This window comes from Miniopterus schreibersii (genome assembly GCF_964146895.1).
Source record: "Miniopterus schreibersii genome assembly, chromosome: 15".
Classification (NCBI taxonomy): Eukaryota; Metazoa; Chordata; class Mammalia; order Chiroptera; family Miniopteridae; genus Miniopterus; species Miniopterus schreibersii.
Genome location: NC_138115.1, coordinates 26,038,608 through 26,052,463, shown reverse-complemented (window position 1 = coordinate 26,052,463; position 13,856 = coordinate 26,038,608). Strand labels below are relative to the sequence as shown.

Here is a 13,856-nt window from a genome sequence, read left to right as displayed (position 1 = left end):
ATTTCACCCTGCAAAATAATCTGTATTCTGAGTTCTTGGAGGACAATATTGATTTAAAGCATTTTTCTTCCCTTCAGTGAAAGCAAACTGCAAAATTTCCATATATTATCACATTAACAATCTATTTACAACAGTAATTAAGAGTTTGGACTTTGGAATCAAATCATCCTTGGATTTTACTCTCTTTACTAGCTATGTAATCTTAGGAAAGTTAATTAGTCTCTTAAGCTTTAGTTTCTTCATCAGTAACATTAGGGAACAGTCCTAGATCAATTAGAACTTTTCTAAGGACGAGAGTAATGCCACCTTACCCTGAATCAAGAATTAAGAAAATGTCTCCTTTCATACTTCGAGAAGCCCAGAGGGAGGGTGGACAGGGCCAGCAGCTCAATGATGGCTTTAGGGTCTCCCTATCTGTCTGCTCAGCCTGGGGGCCATATTAAAGGTGGTTCCCTGAGGTCACAAGGTGGCCACCAGTGGCACCTGGGTCTGTGTGCCACTCTGTTCTCACCCCTTGGGAGAGTGAGAGAATCAGCTCCCCAACTATGACCTATGACACATGTGTCCTTATTCTCAGTCTGGGCCATGGTCATGAGTCCCCTCCCTGTTGGGTGACAGTGGCCAGAGAAACACTGATTCACTTAAGGAATCAGGTTGCCCTGCGGGGCGAGGGAGGAGCCGGCTGCAGAACAAACCAGAATCTAATATGGAAGGGGGGTGAGGACATGGACATTGGGAAGGCAACCGACAACAGTGTCCACCACAAATTCCACGATAGAGGTTTGCCACAAAGATAAGGAGATGACACATGGAAAGTCTGAGCATGTGCCTTACTTAGCTTGACTGTAGATCTTGTTAATAATAAGCAGAGGTACAAACCCTTCTAGGAATTTCTGTCTGTCTGTGTTTCAAATAATAGTCACTTTGCTCTTTGGAAGCCTGCCCCAGGCACAGCACTATGCTGATGCTTTGGAGAAGTGACAACTCAGCGGCTTCTCCTCAGAAAAAAGGCCAAGTCTTGTGGCAAATACTTTGCTGCTGCTTGATGTCTTTTACATTTTATTGCAAGTGCACTCCCAGCACTCTGCACACTGTGTTCTAGTGTCCTAAACAAATGTCCTTGTACCACCATGAGATATGTCCAGTCTGAAGTGTCATCTCAGACCATGATGTATGTCTAGGCTCTGACCACAGGTGACCATGCGTCCCGTTGTCCCTCAGCCCAGCAGCTCAGACAGGCTTCGCGATTGGGTTCCTTGCAGGAGCCCTGCAGGGTGCAGCCTAGCCTGGAGATCTGAAAACTGGCAGAGGAACAGGGTTGCCAGGACAACTTCTTACCTGGAGAACATCACAGACCTATTACTGGGGAGCCTTGTCAGAATTCACCCCCATTTGTGGTGCCCAGGAAGGGAGTAGGGAAACCAAGTCAGAAGAGACACAGGGAAGGGAGTCCCTGCAGTAGGCCCAAACATGAAAGTAACAGCCCTATCACCTTCTCTCAGCAGAGAGGAGGGTGTGATAGCGTTGATAAGGAAAATGATGGAGTGATAGAAGACTCGGTCCAGACTTGGCAATTTTCAGGTGCAGGTGTCACATACTCCAGGGCACAGTGCTGGCATTGAGCGGCCACCTGGGGCCTGGCCACACAAAGTCAGGCTAGCAGTGTCCTTGGGAGCTGAATGGCACCATGGCACCTCACTTCCAGACAGGTGACATTCATGCTTCCTTTTTATTTGGGAAAGGGGTTCAATTTATGGATCTTCTGGATTCTGGAAGATTCAGAAGCCTCTCACTATTAGGTGGAGCTCTGAACCATGTCAAATAGGAAAAGGCCATTTTGGGGGATGCAGTTGCAGCCTTAGCAGCTCCAGAAATACAAGGATAGATGGCAGAAGTGAGAGAAGGCAGGACCAGAAGGTAAATGCTTTTGTCACTTAGAACCCTGGTGGCTTAGGTTTGCTTGTTAGGTTGATGGGAGTTGAACAGAAGCAACAGACAAAAGGATCTAAAGTCATTTTTACTGGGTACCAGGAGGGACATGCCATCAAATGGCCCCATAAAAAGGATATACTGGGAGAATTGGAGAGTGTTCCCTTATCTTGTGGGGAATTGGGAGCTTAAATCAATGGGCTTGGTTACCAAAGGTGAGGGCAAGGGTGTCCTGGGTGGCTGATGGTGAGTGAATGTGGTGAACTATTCTGGAAAAGGGTGGCTTTAAGGATATAAGGGAACAAGCTTGGCAGAGTGCAGCTTGTTCCTGGGGAGGGAGACTTGGGACCTTGAGGACAATGTTAGAAAAGATCTGCCCTAGGACCCTCCAGAGCCTTGGGCCCAGAGTAAGTCCAGAATCATGCTCAAGCCTCTCTGACAATAACTTTAACACTCCCCACCCAGCAAAATCAGTCTCCTACAAAATTACCTGCTAGGTGGGGCTGGGCCCAGCCAGTTGCTGAGCATGTGGCCCTCCTTCCCTTGGACCTTTGCAGCTCCGGGCTGTGGCCTACATTGTCCAGTCTTTGCACCACCTCCCCTCCACTTGCTTCCCACGTCCTCAACTGTGGGTTCCCGTCAGACCTGCCACGCGACCTCAGCAGAGCCAGAAAGACTGTTGAGATTCCTAGAAGCTAATAATCCTTAAAATGTTGCTTGCTGCACATTTATTTAGAAGAGAGGCTGAGAGCAGGGAGGGGACGGAGCTGGGGACATGCACACTCCATTGAGAAATCAAAGCGCTTAGTCAACCAGAGCTACCTTCCGAGAAGGCAGTTACAAGACACCGGTGGTCCCTCAACCCCACATCACCCCAGAGATGGTCAGATTGTTCTCCTTGAAAAGAGTTCTGAGATATACATTTTTTCCCATTTCTGCTACTTTCCTGTCTAATTCAGACTGGTGCTCTTAGCTTCCTGGGGAATTCAGGGTCCAAGCGAAGGAGGGTTGTAGCCTTGTCCAGTGCAGAATTGGTATTTGCAACAGAGGGACTCAACTAATATCTAACTTTAGGGCAGATACCAGACTCACTATTACCGTCTACCACCCTCTGTGGCTCCATGTGTCCAGGCTGCAGACCCCCAGGAGAAAGGAAGCCCTGATGTGGGGACTGTCTCAGGGCAGAGCCTTAATCATAGCTAAGTTCCCAGTACAAGGACTTTGTCAGCGAAGGGAAAGAGACAGATGACAGTGTTGGGGAGAGGTGGAGCTTCCCTGGACTGCGTTATACATTGCTGAGATAGCCTGGCTACAGCTTCCCCTCCTGAGCACTGAGCTGTGAACCAACACTGAGTCCTTTGCCCATACGCCATTTAGGAGAGATTGAATAAATAATGTGTTGCACACCTTTCCCCATGGCAAGCTCCAGGCTAAGGGCTGGGATACTGAATAAGCATGACATAATTTCTGCTTAAAGGACCTTAGAGTCTAATGGGGGAGATGGACAAGAAAACAGTGAAACAATGCAGAGTGATGGATGCCAAATTGGGGTCATCTCCAGGGACGCAGAGGAGGAACCCAAGCCAACCTGAGGGTGAAGGGAGTCAGGGTCATTTTCTAGAGCAGATGGCAATAAACTGAGTCTTTTAGAATGAACCCTCTTGTTATTATTTCTTGTTGAATCTTAGAAATAAATGAACAAATAAGATTTGTCCAAATGCTGGTTGTGAAAGACACAGAGTGGGCGTGAAAGAATGCAAGGCCTATCCTAGACCCACAGTGCACTGGAGCGCAATCACTCCTGGAATCTCAGTCTCATTTGCAAAGCCTCCAGGGGATTTCTGGGTAACAAGGTTCTGAAAGAACCAATGAAACAAAAAATAAATCCCCAGTTTGCAAACCAGCATCCCTTTTATGTAAAAACTTGTTTCCCTAAGCAGGAGTTTCTCACCCCCAGAAAAACACGTACATTATCTGAATTAAAATCTAAGGGAGAAATAAAAAGCACCACTCATGCTGGGTTGATTTTCTCTAATGATCTGTTCTGTGCCCCTTATTGGGGTGGGAAGTTATTATATCCATAAATATTTGTAATTCTTCCTCTGATGTATTGCATTTGTTAACAGCGCCACAGGGTAGAGGCTGCGCTACAGACAATAAGAACATGGTTGGTGGGGACCAAAGAGACAAAAGCAGGGAGGGCCGGGGGCCTCCCTTGAGCCGGCTTCCCCAGCAGCAGGCTGCGGGGAGGGGGCCTGGACCACTGTTCAGGAACTTGGCTTCCTTCTCAGCCTCAGACGCCAGCTGGCGTTTTGCTTAGGGACAGAGCACTGTGAAGCTCTGTGGACCTGTCTCCCCTTCCACCGGATGTCTGGGGAAGGATCAAACAAATTTAATAACTGCACAGGGGTTTCATACAGCGGTAAGCTCTACACATGCACATTGCAACACAGTGCACAGGAGCGAAGGGCGCTCCCTGCAGCCCCTCCACCCTCCTGGACGATATGCTTGAAAGTCTTCACTTCACTCACGTCAGTGTGGAGTCTTGTGGTGGGTCGATTAGAGAAGTGAAGAAACACCCAGCTCCATGATTTGGGGCAAGTTTCTTTATCTGTTCAGTCAGGGGAGTTACTGTTCAATTAAAGACAGTCTGTAAAATAAGTTTGTAAACAGTAGCCATGATTATGATATGTGTTGGTTTTACTTTTATGAGTTAGGATGCTTTCAGCTGCAAGTAAAAAGTCTAATTCTACCAAAAGAAACAAGGAGGGAAGTATATTTCTCATGTAATAAGAAGTCTGGGGTCAGGACAGCACCAGGGTGAGTTGAATAACAGCTCAGTGATATCACTAAAGATCCAAGTTCCAGTGTCAGCTTTTGTCCTAAGACTGGACTCTTACTTTACTTCAAAACTGGCTGTAGCAGTTCCCAGTGTCACATCCCCACCCAATAGTGCTCACTGGCCATGCCCAAAGCAGATATGTTCCTGATATCAATAGAATAGGAAACACCAGTAGGGAAAATGGATAGGACTCTCAGGGGCATCCAGATGAAAGTGTCTGCCACATCTCTTCAAGTAATGCTCAAGGGTAGGGATGCGATCAAATCTCTCCCATACCACCTTGAAAAGTACTGTGTCCACACTAGGTCTTCACTAAAGTGTTGTTACTAACAGTTAATGGAACACTCAGTTATTTAAAAAATTATCATGTTTACAACTCTTATCCTCTATGTAGGAAGCTGTGAGCTGTGGCATAATTTCTTTTTTTCTTTTTCTTTTTAAACATATCTTTATTGATTTCAGAGAGAGGAAAGGAGAGGGAGAGAGGCAGACAGAAACATCAATGATGAGAGAGTCAGTGGGGATGGAGCCCGCAACCCGGGCATGTGCCCTGACCGGGAATCGAATCTCGATCTCCTGGATCCTAGGTTGATGCTCAACCGCTGAGCCACGCCCTGCTGGGCATGTGGCATAATTTCTAAAAGCCAAAAAGAAAAGGAAACAACACAGTTGTTCAACATTAGAGGCATGGTTAAATAATCAATATACACTGCTAATTCTGCAGTGTTAAAAATGATTTTAGATGACATGAAAATTCTACTGTATAATGTAAAGTGAGTAAAAGAAAAATGCATATACACTACATTATTTCCACTAGTAATGCAAACAAATGGACAAAATAAAATTATGTGTAGAAAAAAATCTGTTAGAAGAAATTAGACCAAAATGTTGACAGTGATTTTTCTAGGGTGTGGAAACTTGATTTATTAGTTCTATAATGTTCCAAAATTTATGTAATTCACATGTTTGCTCTTTTAGCTGGGAGGAAAACAATTTAAAAAAAAATAATGGTGCTTAGCTTGACCACAGAGAATGCCTTCTTGGCATGGATCTGCATGTATATTTATATCTTTCTATTCTATACAAATCAATGTGAAAAGGCAGCCCAGACTGTGTGTGAAAGTCTCTGCATCTCATGCATTTTTAACAGATTTATTGAAACTAGTGAGAGATTAGGGAGAGGCCTCTTTGCCCCAAGAACAAGTTATATAAACTAGAAGTGATACTGTGGTGACAGTGTCTATGGAAATGTGGGTTAGGGGACCCTTCTGGGACTGAAAATGTGTTAAGAAAACACTGAAAACTTGAGAAAGCACAGTTAATATCTACAACAAATTAAAGAGGACTGGTATATATCCTTATTAAAAAATATTACAAAAATTTATATGGAAGGACAAAAGACCCTGAATAGCCACAGCACTCTTGAGAAAGAAGAATGAAGTTGGAGGAATCATGCTACCTGATATTAAACTATACTACAAGGCCATAATAATCAAAACAGCATGGTACTGGCATAAAAATAGACATATAGATCAATAGAATAGACTAGAGAGGCCAGAAATTAATCTATGCCTTTTTGATCAGTTAATATTTGACAGAGGAGGCAAGAACATACGGTGGGGTAAAGAGAGTCTATTCAATAAATGGTGTTGGGAACATTGGACAGATACATGCAACAAATGAAATTAGATCGCCTTGTTGCACCATACAGAAGAATAAACTCAAAATGGATTAAAGACTTAATGTTAGACTTGAAACCATTAAAAATCTTAGAAGAAAACATAGGCAGTAAAATCTCAGACATTCCTCATAGCAATATATATATTTTTTCCTGATATATCTCCTTGGGCAGGGGAAACAAAAGAAAAAAATAAACAAATGAGAGTGCAGCAAACTAAAATATTTTTGCAGAACGAAGGAAACCATCAACAAAATGAAAAGACAATCCACTGAATGGGAGAACATATTCACCAATGATACATCTGATAAGGGATAATATCCAAAGTTTATAAAGAATTTACACAACTCAAAACCAAACCAAAACAAACAAACAGAAAAACACCAAATGATCCAATTAAAAAAATGGGAAAAGGGTCTGAATAGGCACTTCTCCAAAGAGGACGTAGAGATGGCCAATAGACGTATGAAAATATGTGCAATGTCCCTAATCATCAGAGAAATGCAAATTAAAGCCACAATGAGCTATCACCTCACACCTGTCAGAATGGCTAGCATCAATAAGTCAACAAACAACAAGTGTTGATGAGGGTGTGGAGAAAAGGGAACCCTCGTGCACTGTTGGTGGGAATGCAGACTGGTGAAGCCACTGTGGAAAGCAGTCACCTGAAAAAAATAAAAATGGAATTGCCTTATGACCCAGCAATTCCACTTCTGGGAATTTATCCAAAGAAATGTGAAACACTGATTCAAAAGAATATATGCACCCCTATGTTCATTGCAGTGCTATTTATAATAGCCAGCATTTGGAAGCTCTAGTACTTCTACACAATGGAATACTACTCAGCTCTAAAAAAGGAAGGACATCTTACCTTTTACAACAACATGGATGGACCTGGAGGGTATTATGCTAAGTTAAATAAGCCAATTAGAGAAAGACAAGTACTATATGACTTCAGTTATATGTGAAATCTAATGAACAAAATAAACTAACAAAAAAGTAGAAACAGACTCATAGCATTTCCAGTTCAACGTATGGTATCATTTCATTCTCCCAGCTTTGCCTCATATTCAAAAGAAAATCAGCTCTGATTAGTTAAGAATTTGGAAGTCTGCATGTTAATACACGGCAGATAAGAGAGTCAAGGTCATGGCTTATACCACCAACCCAGATTCCTCTCAAGGACTCAAGAACCTGGGAGACAGAATTTTCCAAAAATCACCACCGTTTCTGCCCTGCTTCCCCCTTCATCCAGGCAGGACTTGTCTTGGTGCTGTCCGCGGTTCTGAATACCGTTACATTATGCCAGGTACGCGAGACCACAGGAATGAAAGCTTAGGGCCTTGTTAGAATCTACTACAGCTTTCTTTTTGCCTCTGGACCCCCAAACAAAACTCTCTAATTGACCTGTGCAATTTGGTATGACATTTTCCCACAGTGCCCTCTACAACCATGCTTGCTTTAGACATCAATTTTAAGAGTGAAAGGTCGACTTTCTGGATATGAAATATTTTACACGTAACCTTTTATCTGTCGTTGCTAAGATTAATATAAACTGCCCTGAGAATAACTAAAATGCAATCAAATAAGAATATCTCTTGCATAGAAAAAATAACCCCTCATTAAAGTGATTGTGTATGTAGCGCTTGGCAAACAGGTCAGTATCATTAAAGCAGTGCCAGAAAGCACTCAGAAGACAAAGAGGACGAGTCCATCTCTTCTCATCCCTGAATGAGCCTGGTTTCATTCTTATGGGGAAAGCTGGGAATCATTAGAATTGGCTGACTGATACCCAATCAAAATCCGATGCTCTATTGTGCACTATGGCAACAAGCGCTTTTATTGCTCTTCACAGCATAACCATCCCATCATCCTGCCCTCCGAAGGGACGTTAACAGGGAAAATAGCCCCAAACACTCACAACATGCCCCAGCAACAGGTGCAGTTTATGAAGTGCTTGTATGTAGGAGAGGGACTGCAAAACCTCCTTGCACGCACATAGAGTCCATGTGCTGCTGGCCTCAAGGTTGGGGTGTAGGTCTCATGAGTTCTGCTGGCCAGACCTTCCTCACACCTCGCCTCAAACTTTAGGAAATGGAGTCAGGGGAAAGCTCTGGACGTGCTGTCTGGTATACTCAAGAGCACATGGAGTTTGGGGTCAGACACTCTGTTCATGTACTGGCTCCACTCACAAACAGCTGTGCGATCTCAGGCAAGTCACTTCACCTCATGAACCTCAAATTCCTAATATATAACGTGGGCATAACTGTAAAACCGACCTCCTAGTGTTTTGGGGAGGATTAATTGAAATTAGCACCATGCACTCAATAAATGTTAGTTTACTTGCCAATCCTTAAGAATGCTGTGGGATCTGAAGCATTCAGCGTAACATGTTAATTTCTTACTATAACGAAGAAATGTGTTTGTTTAATGAGATTGTACTTAGAAACACAACATGTAAACTAGTTAGAAGCTGAGCTGTGGATATGGGACTGGAATCCCAGGGCGTCAGGCCAATTGTACTTCAATCCCATACTCTGAGAGGGCCCCAGAAGACTGTGGGAATTGCAGGAGGATGACGTATCTATTGCTGTGGGTACTCACTGTGCCTTCTTTCCACCGACACTGGGCTTGCTACTGTTTTAACTTCTTCGGAAAGAAACTAGGTGACTTTTCTAGCCCTAAACTAGAAAGTTCTAGGAGCTAGACCCTGTTCCCACCCTAACCAGTGCAACAGACATTTCCTGGCATTCTGGAGAGTAGATAAAGGGCATCTGAGTTTTGACCTTCCCCACAGTTCTCAAGATGGGACTACACACCAGACTATCAGCACATATACCATCCTCTTAAGCTATGTCCTAGTAATTCTTCAAAACTCAGGGAAGACCCACCTCTACAGAGGTTTTGCTGAGCTTTCCAATCTACACAGACCTCTTCTTTCAGGGACCTTCTCATTGGGTTATAAAATGTCTGGGATCTTTGGGATCATATGTGTTCGCTATCTTCCCATGGTTCTCACTCTGTTTTTCCCAATTTTGCCTGAGCTAGAGAAACTCTACAGAGCTTAGCATATACATTATGGATAGAACAGAACCGAGACATTTTCTTTCAGTACAATCTTTTTATTATTTGTAAGCAAGAATGCCCCTTGAAACATGGAATATGGAGAGTCCTGATGAGCAACAGTATGGTAGAGTTAAGACAGTGGACTCTGGAGTCAAATAGTCTAGGTTCAAACCCCAGCTCTGTCACTGGATAACCTTGGGAAGGTTATCTAACCTCTCCTTGCCTCAGTTTCCTCATGTGTAAAATTAAAATAGTAGTTTTGTCTTCACCACATCATTGTGAACACTCAATAAGCTAGTACATGTAAAGGCCTTAGAACAGTGCCTAGCATGTAGCATTTTATAAATGTCTCATTGACACTTTACCTCGTATTTTGTAATGAAGTGAGTTAATATGGGATTGTCAAAAGAACACTGGATTGAGAGTCAGGATCTAAATTCTCATCTTGATTCCTCTATCAATTTGATGTGTGACTTTAACCAAGTTACCTTTGCTTTTTGGGCCTCAATTTCCCCCATCTGTATCGTCAGTGGGTTGGAATAGATCATCTCTAAGGCCACCTATCTTCTATATCTTTTTTTAACTATGGTAAAAGATACATAACATATCATCTTAACCATTTTAAGTGTACAGTTCAATGGCATTAAGTACACCCATACTGTTGTGCAACCATCACCACCATCCATCTCCAAAACTTTTTTCATCTCGCAAAATTGAAACTCTGTACCCATTAAACACTATCTCCCCATTCCTTCTCTCCCTATCCCTGGCAACCACTGTACTTTCTGTCTCTCTGAATTTGATTACTCTAGGTACCTTATATAAGTAGAATAATACAAAATTTGTAGTTTTGTGACTGGCTCATTTCACTTAGCATAATGTCCCCAAGATTTATCCATGTTGTAGAACATGTCAAAATTTCCTTCTTTTTCAAAGCTGAATAATATTCCATTCTATGGATATACCACATTTTGTTTATCCATTCCTTCACTGATGGACATATGGGGTACTTCCACCTTTTGACTACTGTGAATAATGCTGCAATGAACATGAACATACAAATATCTCTTTGAATTCCTGTCTTTGGTTATTTTTGATATATAACCAGAAGTACAATTGCTGGATCTTATGCCAACTCTATTTTTAATTTTTAAGGAACCACCATACTGTTTTTATTACTAACTGCACCATTTACATTCTCAAGAAGAGTGTACAAGGGTTCCAATTTCTCCACATGCTCACAGCATTTATTATATTATGGGTTGGGTTTGTTTTTGTTTGTTTGTTTGTTTGTTTTTTATAGTAGCCATCTTAATGGGTGTGAGGTGTCATCTATATCTTTTGATTTTATGACTTTGTGTTTGATGTGGCAGAAATGGCTGGTCCTGGGGTCTGCTGCCCAGCCCCCTGCTTGGTCCTCTTTCCCATGTCTGTGTCCTGTGTGAGGCACCTAATATTCATAGAAGAAGCTCCAACCCTTTCCTGAAAGGATTGTAATTTTGCTTATAAATAAATATGATATATCTCAAATTTTTATTTATTTTTATTTAAAAATTTTTTTTTTTTATTTCAGAGAGAGAGAGAGAAACATCAATGTGAGAAACATCGACTGGCTGCCTCCTGTAGGCACCCCAAAAGGGTATCAAACCCACAACCTGTGTATATGCCCTGACCAGGAATTGAACCCTCAACCTTTTGGTGCTCAAGATGTTGCCTAACCAATTGAACCACACTGGCCAGGTCACATCTTGAATTTTTTTTTAAATCTGCCCAACCTCATAAAAATTCAACCTCTTTCCTTTGATTTTATGAGCATAAGCACTTCGGGTCATATTTATGGGCTTAAGATCCACGCTCTGATCAATGGCCTCTATCTGCTTCCTGTATTTGTGGCATGGCCCCAGCAAGCAGGCATGGGGAAATCTATGGCTCAGTGCCACTAAAATATAAACGTTCCTTCATTTCTAATGGATGCTGAAGAATACAGCTTATATCATTATGCCTGCCATAAAATATTAAATGTAAGTAATTCAATGTAACCCAAGAGCCAGAGCCAAGCTGGTGCCTTTTCCTTCCCCTATTCAGGGAGGAATGGCCCTGAGTGCCCAGCCTGACCCCTCCAAGTCCCCCTTCCCCCTCCCCCCCCCAGTATGCCTGCACCTTTATTGCTCATGATTGGAGGCTGTCTTTCTTAAAGTCCCATGATGCTGGTTGCTGCAAGGATGAATGGCAGAGAGCCAGGCCTTTACCCAACACTTTGGCTTTTCTTGGGAGAGAAGGGCCAGAGATGGCTGCTCCTCTTTTGACCTCTTCAAGTAAAGAGAGCATTTCCAGTGTCTGGTTTGACCATGGCAGGTACTTTTTGTGCCCTACACCCTGCCCCCTCAGTCCACATGATTTTGGTGTAGTGATGTGGACAATTTAGTGCATCTCCACATCCACTCACTCGCATTCATATACTTGCCAGAAGTGTGGGGAAGGTAATGTTCTCAATGACAACTCTCAACTAATGGGAGGCAGGAAGTTGGGGGGTGGTCATTAATTATTCCAGCTGCTCATCCTTTAGAGGGACAATCTTGATGTACATTCTACATGTTTCTTCCAAGGATTCCCAGAAAGATCGAGCCCCAGATTGCCCATAGCAGTAATTAGCCTGATCCTACATTTTTTCCAGGGTTCCCTACATTGTTTTCCTTGCACTACCCACTCTGGCCTTCCCAAGACATCTCTCAAGTTAACTACCTGGCTCAAGTTCTTATCTAGGGATAGAGGTGGTGACAGACAACCTGAGCTATCTTAATACTAGACGGGAGTAGAAGATATGAAGGACATTCCAAGAGAGAACGCCAAGTTCAAGGAGACAAGAAGTGTCCACAGGGGACTCTACGCTGTTTAGAGTTATTGGAGTATAAACCTGAAGGCAGGACACAGAAAGAGGATGGGCTGGGAACGGTGGGGGTAAGCAAGTTCCTTTCCTACAAGATAAGCCCATTAGGAGATTATACTCAACCCTGTAGGGAACAGGGTGACACTCCAAGTGCTCACAAGGGCTTTGCTCTTGCTTATATTTTACAAATAGTGGAAATGTATTTTTTTCAAACTCTACCTGTGTTTCTGGATGGAGAGCCACTTGAGTGGGGGTTCATTGGCTGGGATGAACACTTGGCTGTGATGAATGGATGAGCAATGTCATGGTTGTGGACTTGATCTTCATAACATAGAAGGTGTTGAGTCAATGAAGAAGTGAAGTCGGTATTATTTCTATGAACCCTCTTTCCTTTTCACACAGTGAGCACTGGGTTTTCTGGTCTAAACAACATTAGGGAAATTCTGCTGTCTATTCTGGCGAAAAAGTCAACAGGAAGGATCACTTTGCCTTTCCTCTGGATACAGACATGGGACAGACAGGAGCAAGGACAGGAGAAACAGGCAGTGGGCTAGGTGGAGGGGTTCAATCCCTGTTCATTAGCTCAAGTTCTTAGCAGGACCTTGCAAAATTTAGGGAGGTTCAGCTGGGCGAAAAGAACAGGATGTTCTTGTGTCTTACTGACCTCTCTTCAAAGCCAGGCTCAGATTCAGGCAAGTTATCAAACTTCGCTGAACCTCAAATCTTCTTTCAAGGGGATTCATGTTCCTTCCCTCATTGGGCTGTTGGGACAATTAAAGGAGACTCTATGGAGTGCTTGGCACAGAGCCTCACTCTCATGGTGACCTCAGGTACCTCATATGGGGCTCGTTGGATGTTGGCTCATTCCTCTCTACCTGTCCCCCCTTCAGGGGTCTCTTTCTACTTTTCTCTGCCTCCCTTTCTGTAAATGCACGTACTCTGCCACGGTGTGTTAGCATCTTCCACCTTACCCATATCTCCGCAGGTTAATCTAATTTCATGCCAACACCAGTAAATACTTTCTAAATCAGAGTTTTGATTATATGCTTCCTTTGCCAATAATTTATCATGTGACTTTTAGCGAGTCACATCGTCTTTCTAGCCTCCGTATACTCATCTGTAAATTGGATGGTAGGTCAGATAATTTCTGAGAGTTCTCCGAACTCTGACATTATATGATTCTATATATATTCCTTAAATGATTACAATCCTATGACTCCATGGGCCCCACTGTCTATAAAATAAAGCCCAAATGCCTTAGCATAGCGTGCAAGCTCTCCCCAAGGTCCCTATCCCCCTGGTCTAACTACAACTTTACTTTGATTGTATCCGGTGTTTTTCTAGTTACTCAGTCCCTTGTCTTCTCACCCAGTGGAATTACCTCTGCCACCTGGACCCCTGCCACACTATGCATCTCATCCTCACTCAGCCTCAGTTTCATCACAACTCACAGT

At 43.1% G+C, this 13,856-nt stretch overlaps 1 protein-coding gene across 1 annotated transcript in view; it reads left to right on the top strand.

The window, feature by feature from the left end:
- CLSTN2 (calsyntenin 2) overlaps window positions 1-13,856 on the top strand; it is a 484,330-nt gene that overhangs the window by 316,412 nt on the left and 154,062 nt on the right. The window lies entirely within an intron of this gene.